This window comes from Mauremys mutica, chromosome 2 (assembly GCF_020497125.1).
Source record: "Mauremys mutica isolate MM-2020 ecotype Southern chromosome 2, ASM2049712v1, whole genome shotgun sequence".
In the NCBI taxonomy this organism is placed as follows: Eukaryota; Metazoa; Chordata; order Testudines; family Geoemydidae; genus Mauremys; species Mauremys mutica.
Genome location: NC_059073.1, coordinates 182,327,460 through 182,342,041, shown reverse-complemented (window position 1 = coordinate 182,342,041; position 14,582 = coordinate 182,327,460).

Genomic DNA, 14,582 nt, shown 5'->3' with positions numbered 1-14,582 from the left:
CTTGCTTGTGCATGAGGCACTGTGTAAAGCTACTCAGATCTTTCCAAGCTTATATTATTTTCCTCCTAAAGTAAAGCAGTAGATTTATTGAAGACTAAGAAAATGCAAAATGTAGCTTATCTCAAAGAGAGATTGTCTCCTCAATAATATTAATTACTAAATTCAATATATAAATCTTACAATTGCTTGGTTTGCTTGCGAAGAGTAGCCTGTTGTAAATAAATTTATTTGACTTCTATTTGTACCAGTTAAATATGCATGCCTTTTGAAAAAGTACATTTCATTTAGTTCCTCTTATTTATACTAATATATGCAGATTTAAACAGTTTATATTGAGTGTAAAGACAAATTGCACCACATTCTCCAGATACTGGAAATGGTTCACGCTGCCTGTCCGCTAGGAACACTGTCTGTTTATCATTGCAAAGTTCACCAGGTAACTGCCTCATTATCTGTTCATCTAATTTCACAGGGATATGACAATTCTTAGGTACTGAGGTCATAGCCCATCACAAATTATACTGTCTCTAATTAAGATTTTGGGTAATCTTAATTTTCTTATCTCAGTTCTCATATATTGACTAAATTGCTAGATTCTATTAAAATCTCCACCAGCTGTCAGAGATTTAAAACTGAATTATTGAATTGACACTTATTGAATTATTATAATATTATTGCCAATGTGAGTCAGTAAAATGATCATTAAGATACATGAGATTAATAGGACTTTAGTGCCTTTTATGTAATTTGAATTAAAACTGAATGTATTGTACATGCATAATATAAAATATCCTATCACTCCAGCTACTGTAACAAAAATATATCCTGGTAGCATTTTCCCCCCTTCTGCACAATTACACTAATCTCAAAGGTAAAGTGTTTTCATACTTAAAGGTTATAACACTAAAAATAATCATGTGACGTTTGTTCAGTGGCACAAATGTAATTATTTTAGAATAAATGGGCATTATCTTTTATTCTGTTTTAAATTGTACCCTCTGTATGTAGTTTCATTCTACTGTATATACTGAAAGTAATTTCCCTTTCAGGAATATTTTACATCCTGCAAGGATATCTTTTAACCTTCCACTCCAATCTCCTAATTCTGTGTTAAATCTCCCTGGCTGTGGGAAATGCCAGCTACTCAGAGATGCTCACCATTAAACCCAGTATCTCAGCTTTTGGAATTGCTGCCATGTAATTCCATTACTGGAAGAATTTGCCCCTTCCCTCACCTGCTAGATAGTGAAAGAGACCCACTAAATCCCTGGGTGTTTGAAGATCGAAGGGGCACTTGGACAATTTTTATAGATGGTGTGGTAGATTGCTGAAAGCCATCCAATGAAAGTGTAAATCCTATGGCACAATCAGTTGCTATTGTTACTTCAAGCCACGAGGTGCTGTTGCATCCCCAGCACCTCTATTACCAGCACCCCAGTGAGGACACCCACAGAGGCCATGGGAAGTTACAGGGAGGCGCAGTGTCTTCACACTTCTTTCTGGCCTCCTAAGGTACTAGCCTTACAGAGTGGGACCGTTACCACAGTCCTATGACATGCCCTTCTGGTGAGCTGCTGAGCCTCTGGGGAGCTGGGACTTGCCAAGCTCTCAGGTTCTGAGGCTCCATGAAATCCCAGGGTCAGTGGCAACCCACCATGTGAACTGCCACATAAATTGTGCTCCCAAGGATTTCAGCTTCCCTTGCTGGCTGGTTCCCCAGCTTCCCATGAAAAACTTCACAATTTTCACTTTTCATCCCAATTAGGGGCCCAAAAAACCCAACAAACCAACCCCAAAACACAGATGACATTTTTCCAAAGGAAGGGATTTCCATTTTCCAGCTAGCTCTAAGGCCAATTCTGTCTGCATACCTAGCCCCCAAATTGCATTGGCTCATTTTGCTGCCATCTCACATCACTTAACACTGCTATTTTCTCTCACCTCTGTTTCCAGTCTCTCTATCTCTGACCGCCAGCTCATCTGCCGCCATCTCTACCAGGCCACTTATGCACTGGAAGGGGATGGGGCTAGTAACAGTGTAAGATCGCATGGGTTGCTCCATCCATCTTGTCAGTCCCAAAGGGCCCCTGAATTTTGAATGGTGGATGACGTACATCTGTGGCTTCATGAACCCACTCTCAAACAGGATCTGCTGTTTCTCCACTTAACCATAATAAAACTAAATCTAGTGTTTGCCTCTAGTAAGGCCAATGAGACTTTTTCATTAATGAGTCCCACCATGGGATCCAGCCCTCCCCCCTTCTGAAAATGCAGAGAAAGACTCTGCATGAAAAATACATTTTAAACACCAGATTTGTAAACATGGCATGCATTCTAAATCTCAATCACTGCTCGATGGCAGTAATCTTTTTTTTTTTTAAAGCCCCTAGTTTGTCCCTCTAGAAGTGTCACTGGAAGATTTTTAGATGTGGTTTAATTTATTTGTCAATCGCACACAGTGTAAGTGATCAGAAATTTATTATTGAGCTTGAATTTTGGGTTGTATAAGGAAAATCCATATCACTTTTTGGCTCGAAAAGCCTGAGCACCTGGAAATAACATTGAGTTCAGTGGAAGTTGCAAGCACTCGGTACCTTTGAGAATGAGACCCAAAGTGACTGGAATTGATGACCTAATTCAGCGTTTCCCGAACTGTGCGTTATGGGTATCAGGGGAAGGTGGGTGTCACAAGACATTGAGAAAGGGGAGGGGGAAGGGAACCCTGTCCTTGGTTGAAGTGACTCCTGTCCCATGGGGCTGGCTGGGCTTGGCTCCCTGCTCCAGACTTTGTAACCTGGCTCCTGATGCATGGAGTCACAAATACCACTCCCTCAAATTTGGCCTCATCAAAGCTGAACAGTACTGCAATGTGACCCCATGCTGCAGGGTGAGAGTGGGGCTGGCTTGCTCTGCAACTCTCCCCCTTCACAGGCCACCCACCCTCCAGAGGCAGCACTCAACCTTCCCCCCCTGTAGACGGGCCGGACTCACCCCTGTGGCGCCTCCTGCTGGTGACTCCGGGAATTAGCTCTGTCCAGCGCTAGAGCGCCCTCTGCAGGCTGGTGATCCGCTTGTCCTCAGGCCCCCGTGTCCCTCCCTGGACCCAGTGCCCTTTTACATGGGGTACTGCCTCTGGCAGTAACCCCTTTCTCTCTGGGTCTCCCCTCCTTTGGGAACCCCCACCCTCTATCCCCACCTTGCCTCAGTATATGGCTACTGCCAGTCATTGTCTAGCCCCACATCCTGGGGCAGACTGCAGTATCAGCCTACTCATCACTGGCAAGGAGGGTTTGGACCTGCTGCTTTGGCCTACCCCTGGGCTGCCCTCTGCAACCCCCAGTACCTTTTAGCCCTCTGCTAGGCCGCAGCCTGGGGGTTTCCAGGCTGGAGCTCCCCAGCTCCTCAGCCTTTCCCCAGCCCTGCTTCACTCAGGTATCCAGTCTCAAGCTCCCTGCAGCTAGGCCCTTCTCTCTCTGAAGGCAGAGAGAGACTGTCATCTGGGCTCCTGGCTCCCCTGGCCTTTTATAGGGGCCAGCTGTGGCCTGATTGGGGTGTGGCCCAACTGCAGCCACTTCTCCAATCAGCCCAGCTTTTAAGCTGCTTTCTCAAGCCTTGGCCCCTTCCCAGGGGAGTTTTTAACCCCTTCAGGGCCGGAGCAGGGGTCCACCCTGCTACACCCCCCCATCGGTCTCTCAACCCCCAGGAGTAGCACCTGACACCCACCCTTACAGCATGAAAAAGTTTGGGAACCACTAATCTAATTAGGTAAACCTAAGAATAGGAAAAGTATAGAAACTCCTCCGTTTTCTAATTACTCTCTTCTAGTTTTCTTTTTCTACTTTCCACATTGTTCTTGCATGCAAAGTCTAACTTATCTGAAGATAAGACTAAATTAGGAATTCAGGTTGAAGTGTAACAACATTGCAGCCTAGAAGCATTTTTATTCTCCATTTGGAGATCTTCCCTATAAATCATCTTGTATTTCACACATTTCTTCTAAGATCCATGGTTTAACTATGTATAAGTCTACATAATTAAAAGGAACTAAACAAACTCCTGCCAGGCATCTTGCTTTTATTCATGAAACAAGAATAATTGATCCTAGCAAATACTAAGTTTCATTACTTTATTTTGAAAGAAATAGGTGGCCCAACATTGCTGTTTTCTTCCAACCCCATGAGTAGCTTTTGTATACAAACTTGTATTTCTTTTAAGCTACCTCTGGTATGAACAATGTCTTCCATTAAGGCAAACAAGATACATGTTGCATAAAAGTATTGACTAGAACTGGATGAATTAATATTCACTAGGAATTTAGCCCTAGTTTCTGTTTGTGAATTGTTTATAAACAAGTACACCTCTACCCCGATATAACACGACCAGATATAACACGAATTTGGATATAACGTGGCAAAGCAGTGCTCCGGGGGTGGGGCGGGGCTGCGCACTCCAGCAGATCAAAGCAAGTTCGATATAACACAGTTTCACCTATAACATGGTAAGATTTTTTGGCTCCCGAGGACAGCGTTATATCGGGGTAGAGGTGTACTGATTTCTATGTATTACATATGTATTGAAAGTAGGTATTCACCAAATAATTTGGACAAACTCTTTTCAGTGTCTGAAACCATTCCCTTTGCCTACTTGCTATTTATGGCTTATAATTAGTCCTAAGTTATGACAATACAGTATGTGTATGCTTCCCGATTGGATGCAGAAACTTTTTAAACAGGCGACTAACAAATGATAAATAGCAAACACCGATTTAATGAATAACAAATAATGCACTTCAGGTATGAACTGTTTGATGAATAATCTTCCAGGCAAGAAATCATGAATCATTCAGGATTCATGAACATTTTCAGGAGCTAATGGCAGTTGTCACAAACACCGAATAACAGGGCCCCAAGAATAGCAGCAGTGTGAAGCCCTCTCATTTATTTACAAATGTATTCAAGCACCTGTGTTTCCTTCATCCCATATTTATTGTCCTATAAGGATTTTAGTTCGTGCTGTTATAGACTGCTTTGAAACCCTAACCCTAGCCTTGTCCCCTCCCCACCTTTCACTTTAGGTTCAGAAACCCCAAACTTAAATACAATCTAAAGTTTAGTTTAAGAAAGTGGGTTTGAGGATTGCTTTATTACAGAGGAATAATGAGATACGGGTCTTGCCTGCAACATGTACTGTAAATCCTGAAGTGATCAGTTTTTCTGTGTGGCTATTCCTGCTTGGCCAGCTGCATTACCTGAATATTGGGAAGGTTTATCTCTGGCATCCTAAATAGTGAAGCACTGAAGATTTTTTTAAATTATTGGGAACAAAAATGTGAAGAAGGCAGGTATGAAAGTGTGATGCTTTTTGTTTCCTCTTCATTGCACCTTTAAATTCCTAAACACAGCCACTATGGGCAGGGTTTGGCAGTCATTTTGTTCTCCAAGTTCATTGCACTGGCAGAAGAGACACAGGCAGGGCTGGCTTTAGGGTGATTCCAGTCCTGCAAAGACTTGCATTTGCATGATTTTATGCATGTGAGCTATCCCACTGACTTCAAGAGAACTGCTTATGTGTACAGTTAAGCATGTGTAAATCTTTGCTGGATCAGAGCCTTAGATTGTACAATCTGCAGGGCATGGTCTGTATTTTCCTCTGTATTTGAAAATGTCTGGGCACAGTTTGGGTTCTACTCTAACATTAATAGTAATTAAGGGTGCTCAGCACTAGAGCTGGCCAAACAATTTTCAACAAATCAGTTTTCCAACAAAAATGTTTCATGGAGATGTATCAGTTTAGAAAATTTCATCAGGAACATTTCACAGGATCAGAATGGAATTTAGAGCAAGACCTGCCACAGTATAGCCAATAGCCCAGGCCACTCACATGAGAGGTGATAGACTAAACGTCTGCTCTGCCTGATTTAGCACTGGAATTTGAACCTGGTCTCCCACCTCCAATATGCATACCCTAACCACTGAGCCATTGGCTATTCTACCAGTGGGTAGGTCTCGCTCTCTCAGTTTTTCCCCCACCACAAAAATTCTTATTCATTCCACATCAGAACAAAAATGAATTTTGAAACCTCAAAATTATCTGCAAAATGTAATGATTATTTTCTGGCCAGCCCAAAACTTCTCAGGAGGTTCTCACATGGGCGGCAGGTATGGTAGGCAGGGGGAGGCAATGCCTCCCGCAACAGCCTAACGTGGACCCACCCACCAGGCCCCCCCTCTGCCTGCTGCTCCATTCTGTGGCCAAGAGGTTGGGGCAGGCAGGCTTGGGACTGTGGTGCGCAAGACCATGCCACCACCTGTCCTCCCAGCGCTGAGACCACGCTGGGGCTGGGGGCACTTCAGCAGCACCGCCTGTCCAGAGCTGGGGCACACAGGGTGGGTGGGGGCAAGGTGTGCTTTAGGCTCTGGTGGGGGAGCAAAAGGGGCCTCAGGCAGAGGGGGAGGGGCTCGGGGCTAGCCTCCCCCAAGGGCATGTTCACCTGCCACCCATGGGTTCTCAGTAACTTAGATGATCTGGCTCAAAGTTAAGCTCAGCAGAACCATTAAAAGTGGAGTCTGACCCTCTGGATTCGTCCGACTATTGTTAAGTGACTGAAGCTCAGAAATAGTTCCTTTATGATTTTTTTACTTTTCATTTAAACTTGAACCTGTAGATAGTAAATTATATTTTCCAGTAAAACATGTAAAGAGAACATTTCTTTATAAATGAGTTTTGCATTCAGATGATTAGTGCTATGGCAACATTTTATTAAATCAACCAGTCTCCACCATTCACATGTTTGTAATATTGCTGATAAAGCCTTGGGAGATGTCTATCCCACTGAGCATCATTACATCTCTCTGACAGTCCATCTATTCTTAATTCTGCTAGCACTCCCACTGCTGGAAATGATATTGCTCTGATTAAGCCTATTTACATGTTAGACATTTACAGCAGAACGAAAAAGGATAATTTCTTGAAAATCTATGATTAAAGCTGTTTTCCTTTTCTTATATGTTGACATTACTTCTGATATAATGCCTGCCATAATACGACAGTATTCCCAGTAGAATGAGAGCTAGAGAAAATAGGTAGTTTATCCAGGGTTTACCATGGAAAATTACAAATACATAGAAAACCTGATTTGGTGCTTTTAAAGACAAAACTTTATAAACACTACTACATTCTTATTGCAAACAGTTGCATGAGATATTTTCAAATGTATATTGCATTGCATCTAGTTAACTATGTTCATATAAGCACCATCACTAGACTTCTGAAATATTGTTGTAATAAAGCAATGAAATACTATATTCTTGCTATCAGGTTAACCTTGCCTTGAGTGCCGCTATTTATGCTGCGTTACTATTTGTGGGGCTGATTCTGCAGCCTTACCTATGCAAAAAGTGCCATTGATTTGGGCATTGATACTAACAGGATCTATTTTGTCCTGTGCAATTATAAATGGATGGTGAAGATCTTTTCTTTTCTTTTGCTGTGAGATTTAGCTCATTGTGATGTCTGACACAAAAATTTGCTTTTCACCCGTGTCAAGTATTTGCTGTGCTTCAAGAAGTTTTGGAGTCCCTGGTATAACTCCACTGATTTCTGTGATGCAATTTACATGAGTAAGGAGTATCCCAGTAAGTATGAGCTTAAGGATCTGGCTTTATGTTTCCATAAATGTACTGCAAACCAATTAGTTCTATTTTATTTTTCATTTTAAGTGAATCGCAAGTCTCATAAATGCAGATTTACCACGTTTATAAACTTGCCGACCTCCCAATTTGTACCCTAATTATGTTTTGTTATTGTTTTTATTAGTTTATTCTTGCTATGGATATTTTCATCTAGTTTGAAGTTGATGTTAATGTTCCCTGACATACAGTCTGACATATATTAAGAACGCAGAAAACGAAGTGACAGAACTAATTAAAAATCCATCTGTTCAGCTGATTTAGAGGTGTGCCAAAGAGTTCAAATGAAACTTGGTCAGCAGCAAATCACGTCCACCTGTACTGCTGGTTCAGCAGTTACAGCCCTCAGTTCTGTTAATTGCTTCAAAAGTACCCCTACTAATCAATTCAGGGACTGCGCTGTGTGTGGTCGGTATGCTAACCACAGCTATTACTCTTTGAATGGAAATACTCCATGTAAATATGTCCAGTATAGTAACATAAGCGTGAACTTACAGAAATCTGCCATATATCACATTAATGCATTGCATTAGTTGTAATGGCTATGTTCTACAAGACGCATAACAACCATGGCTTGTATCATCTCTAAGGTATCGTAGTTCCCTTTTCATGGCAAATATTTCCTGTTAATGATGACAGGTCAGACTCATCCCTAGTGCAAGCTAATCAAAGTCAATGGAGTTGTATCAGGAATAAATTTGACCAATGTGATTATACTATTTTTAACATGTAGCCTTCTAACCAGGCTGCACCCTGTTATTGTTTGCATGAAGAAAACACATTCAGAAAGCATTTACTGGGCAGGCACAATTTTTACAAAGGAAAATTAAAACGGAGCATGTTTCAGTCTTCTGAATTCGGGTCTATCACAGGACAGTGGTAAAGACTCATATGAGTCACTTTCTCCTAAGACTAAAGGAGAAACTTTATTAGAATACAAACAGTGTTATCCCGAAAGCTACTCTGACTCTTCCTCTACTTATCTTTAAAGATTCTTCCTAGAACCTCTCTATATTCCCCCTGCCTGGCTTACTGCTGCAGATTCAAAGAAACGGTATAGCTATGGGATGATCTAGGTATACTTAATCCTGCCTCAGCATGGGGGGGAGGGACTAGATGACCTCTTGAGGTCCCTGTCACAGGGCACATCACTCACCACTGGACTGGCACCTCCTCCTGGTGATTCTGGGGGTTAGCTTGAGGCTGATGCCTCCTGTCCATGGCTTGCACACCGTTAGTGCATCTGCCTGCAGCCACTCTCATAGCCTCAGGAACCTTGGCATCCTCTTCATGACTCAGCCCTCCACCTGTGTCACCATCTGTGTTCCCCTCTTCTGGGGGTTAGTATCTCAGTCTTACCACCTCCCCAGTGGCAAGTGTGGGGGGGACCAAGGCTTGTCCAGAGACCCTGTAGAAATCAGCCATGTGCTACATCCCCTCCAACTGCTCAGTACATTTCCCTAGGCCACTTCTCTGTGGCCCCAGCACCATCTTCACCCTTACCTCAAGGCCTCAGCATGTCAGTACTAGTATCCAGCCAGGAGCTCCTTCTCACCTTCTCAGTCCCTACCGGTAACTGCTCTATCCATAGTGCCATCAGCCTGCTAGACACAGTCCTACTCCTGGAGCTCCAGGAGCAACTGACCACTTTTGCCCCGGCAGCTTCTTTTATGTGAGCTCACAGGGCCCTGATTGGTTGCTTCCTGCAGCCCTTCCCTGATTGGCTGTGCCCAACACAGCCACTCTAGGCTGCTTGGAGGACTCACCTCCACTTCTCACACCCAGGATTAACCCCTTTTACACCTGTGTGGGATAGGCACCCTATTACAGTCCCTTCCAGCCCTTCATTTCTGTGATTCTATATCTATCCCCACCAGGTCTGTAAATAGTAGGGCTATTCATATTTACTTGTCAACATGATTGTATAGATTCATCCAGAGGTTGGGACCGGGGGATATACTTCTGATCCATGGTTTAACTAACTTGTTGATGTCCCATTAAACGTGACTTCAGGTTCCTGCCTTTTTATTCCTCTTCCTTCCCCCTTCCAATTTTTTTACATGGAGTTGCAACTCTTCACAGTGCTCTCTCCATTTCATAGTGTAGCAGGGAGCTCTGGAATAAACAGGCCAGAGAAAAGATACTGCAATTTGCAGAAGAACAGCTTGGGGAAGGATCAGGGAGGCAGGCAGGCACTGTGTATGGTGGTCTTTGGGGTTGGTATCAGGATTCCAAATAGCACATTGGCTTTGAGTTGTTGGTAGACCATATGCATATCCCATCCTCAAATCTCCCCATTGAAAAGTGGTGTTGCACATCTGCAGATTTCCCCCGCACCCGTATTTTCTGCCACTACAATAGAGACAATGGGCAGTATTGCAGACAGAAGCACCAGGAACTAGAGGAAACAGAATGCAGAGATGGCTGAAGGCAGCAGCACCTGGCTTGGCAGGAAGAACCCAGAAGACAAGGAGAAATCTGGTGACTGGTGGACCAAGAAGAGGGCAGAATAAATCTGGAGACCAGTGAGAAGAGGTGTCTGGATATTGGCAGTGCAGGCAGGATAGTGGTAAAATAAAAGAAGAGAGAAGGGTGGATGAAGGGAAAGTGTGGCGGAAATGGATAGTGGAAGTAGAAGAGATTGAAGGAATGAGAGAGAAATAGCATGTAGGACCTCAAACAAATTTCCTGTTTGAGAAGAGAAATGAGCCAGTGTGCTTAAGGGCAAAATTCTTCAGTGGAAAAAATGGTACCCAATATACTCCACAATGACAAATAAGAAAATGTGTCCCTAGCCATATAAAGCCTATACAGTGTCCTAAACAGACATGGGATTGTGTAACAGTTGAAAACTGAATCAGAAAGCTATTAAGGAGGGGGAAAAAATACAAAGATCCCCAAAACAAAAAGAAAACCAAAAAGCATGCCAGATGTCACTGGAAGTTCTAATTCATTTAATGCTGCTTATTACACGATCGGGGACATATGGAATAAGAAGAAACTGTCTATGCACAAATGTATATAAGACAGGTGAGCTAGAAATGCTGTATTGACCTGACTTGATGGAATTTGATCATCAGTTTGGTTATCTTTCTTTGTCCATTGTAATCACTCATCAGCCAATTGGTGACAGTGACACATCATGAAGCAAGGAGAGCCACACAACATAGATTTACGCCTCTGGAGTAAATCCAAACTTAAATTACCAGCTAGAGACATCATTGTTTTATTGACTGGCAGAGGACTGATTAACATCAGAACTGAAAGGAGGACAAGGAACTGGTTAAAGGGAGACTACAATGGGTCATACTGAAAGGTGAACTATCAGGCTGGAGGGAGGTTACTGGTAGTTGGCCCATCTAGTCCCTTATCCCAAGAATGTGTCATTCTGGATATAATGAAAAGGCACTCTACAAACACAGATCTGAGGCAACCGCTTCCCATAGGGAAGAGGATGCATAAGATTTACCCTTCACCTTTCCTAAGGGGTTGCCCCAGAGTAGCCCTTCTAGTGGAAGTTGCCTTCATCAGCACATCTCAGAGCACCCTCGTCAGCTCTTTCCCAGCCACTGCCACCAACTTCTGGAGCTGTGAGGACATTATGCAGCGGTGACACTGCCAGTGAAGTTCCTGCACCCCTGGCTATATCACTAGAAGCTGGCATAGCCCAAGGCATAATCTGACCCATGATGTAGATTTTTTTAAGAAGATGGCGTAGAGAAGAAAAATAGCATTTTGAGAAAACCTGGCCAGATCTACAGCTGGTGGAAATGGTCATAGCTCCATTAACTTCAATTGAGCTACAGTTATTTACACAAGCTGAGGATCTGGCCCCTAGAGTTTAAATGTAGTACATTTAAGGCAATGCGGACTGTTGGACAGACTTGCTCGATGTTCTGCAAAATGCAAATTGGGCATGTGATCTGTCCTACTAACAAGACAGAAATCCAGCTCTCCAGGCAGTGTTGCAATTCTTTTAATTCTTGGTATGACCCTTAACAAATGTTCACAAAAACTTAGTTCATGACTATTTTAGAGCTTGGTACTCTGGTTTGTCACCTGGGAGGCAATGTGATTAAATGCGGAAAAGGGCAGAGCTCCTACGTTTTGGTTCCACCTCTGACACTGATTTGCTGTGCAAACTCTGGCGAAACACTCACAGTGAAATTTTCAAACTTGGATGCCTAGGGTAGGCACCTAAATAAGTAGCCTGGTTGTCAGAACTGATGAGCATCTGCATGTCCCCTTGACTTGCAGAACTGGGCTCACAGCAATACTGTTAATTTATCTTACAGGGATGTTATAAGGGTTAAATAGTTTGTGGGTCAGATCATCAGCTGATGTTTGTAAAGTTCTTTGAGATCCTCAATAAAAGGCACTATGGAAGTGTAATGAATCACTCTTAGCTCAGAAACATACATCAGTTGAATTTTAAGGTTATATTTATACTACATAGTGTGTAGAAATGGATCCTTGATGTCATTATTATGTTAGATCAACATTTTTTCTTTGAAGTAACAATGGATCACTTTAGTGAGATACAGTACTCCTCAGCAGTATATTCAGTTAGGAACATCAGAATTGATGGCCATACACTGTGATTTATAGTAGTGAATTCTCAACAGTATTCAGACTCTGTTAGGGGCCTGATCACTGGATTGCTCATGCTCCTTTTTCTCCAATGCGACCTTTCCATTGAGTGAAAGTGTGAGTTACAATCTTGTTTTTCAAAAAGATTTCATCAAAAATAATCCACTTACTACGATTGACACTATTAGCATAGTCAAAAGCCTCAGATACTTGCTCTTCAGAGAGGGTGAAAGCGGGTTTTTCATAATCAGTGCAGTCGTTCCCTTCCCCAGTATTGGTGTAAAACATCAGACCTCCTAACTGCATCTCATGTTATTTGTGCTCCTATACTTGCCCTTCACTATTCTTTATGTTTATTTTCCCTACTGGAAATTCTTATTCTGTCAAAATAGCCATCAGCAATGGTTTCCAACCAGTAGTGGTTTCATGTAGCAAAGTTCCATTATCCTCTTCAGAAAACTTCCCCCCTGCCTTTTGCTCCTGCTATAGCTGTTTGCTAATTATGACATACTTGAAATTAAAGAGATAGCTTTCTGCTTTGAAGAGAAGATGAATGTGTTTTCCCACTTTACTAATTATAATAGGATAGATGAGACATAAAGCCTGACAAGAGGTAACCTAGCAGGCAAGTACAGATGAATAAGAATTAGGCTCTCATGTTTTAGAAATTCAAATTATTAGATTTTTACGTGAAGATTTTAGTGCTGTGTTTAAATGCAGCTAACATACATGGGCTTTTTTGTTCCCACCAACCAAGTCCTGCTGATAGCACAGATATCCAAACCAACTCCCAACAAATCCAAAGCTTTTCCATTGACCTCAAAGAGAGTTGGTTTGAGCCCTAAAAGAGGGATTTTTAAAAAAATGTCCGATTTTTTTTTTTAGAAATACGTTGGAACGTACAAAAAAAAAAAGGTGGCAGGGATTTATTGTAAAGGCTTAATCAGGGAATAAGACTCTCTCACTCAATCATACTTACTTCATGTTACTTCATGATCCTGCAATCAGATCCACACTGGCTGATTTTTTTATTTAAAAAATGAACACAGCACACATTAAATGGATGAAAAACTGACTAGAATCATAGAATCATAGAATTCAAGATCAGAAGGGACCATTATGATCATCTAGTCTGACCTCCTGCAAGATGCAGGCCACATAAGCCGATCCACCCACTCCTTTAGCAAGCGACCCCTGCCCCATGCTTCGGAGGAAGGCGAAAAACCTCCAGGGCCACTGCCAATCTACCCTGGAGGAAAATTCCTTCCCGACCCCAAATATGGCGGTCAGCTGAACCCCGAGCATGCGGGCAAGACTCTCCAGCCATACCCTCTGGAAAAAGGTTAAGAATATCATATCATTGACCCATTGTACTATTTACCAGTGTGGCACTTAATTGACCTATTGACTAAGCCCGTTATCCTATCATACCATCTCCTCCATAAACTTATCTAGCTTAATCTTAAAGTCATGGAGGTCCTTCGCCCCCACTGTTTCCCTCGGTAGGCTGTTCCAGTATTGCACTCCCCTGATGGTTAGAAACCTTCGTCTAATTTCAAGCCTAAATTTCCTGACTGACAATTTATATCCGTTTGTCCTCGTGTCCACATTAGCACTGAGCTGAAATAATTCCTCTCCTTCCCTGGTATTTATCCCTCTGATATATTTAAAGAGTGCAATCATATCTCCTCTTATCCTTCTTTTGGTTAAGGAAAACAAACCGAGCTCCTCAAGTCTCCTTTCATACGACAGGCTTTCCATTCCTCGGATCATTCTAGTGGTCCTTCTTTGTACCCGTTCCAGTTTGAATTCATCCTTCTTAAACATGGGAGACCAAAACTGCACACAATACTCCAAATGAGGTCTCACCAACGCCTTATATAACGGGACTAGCACCTCCTTATCCCTACTAGAAATACCTCGCCTAATGCATCCCAAGACCGCATTAGCTTTTTTAACGGCCACATCACATTGCCTACTCATAGTCATCCTACGATCAACCAGGACTCCTAGGTCCTTCTCCTCCTCCGTTACTTCCAACTGGTGCGTCCCTAGCTTATAACTAAAATTCTTATTAGTCATCCCTAAATGCATAACCTTACACTTCTCACTATTGAATTTCATCCTGTTACTAATACTCCAGTTTACAAGGTCATCCAAATCTCCCTGGAGGATATCCCGATCCTTTTCCGAGTTGGCAATACCTCCCAACTTGGTGTCATCCGCAAACTTTATCAGCCCACTCCTACTCTTGGTTCCCAGGTCAGCAATAAATAGATTGAATAAAATCGGACCCAAAACCAA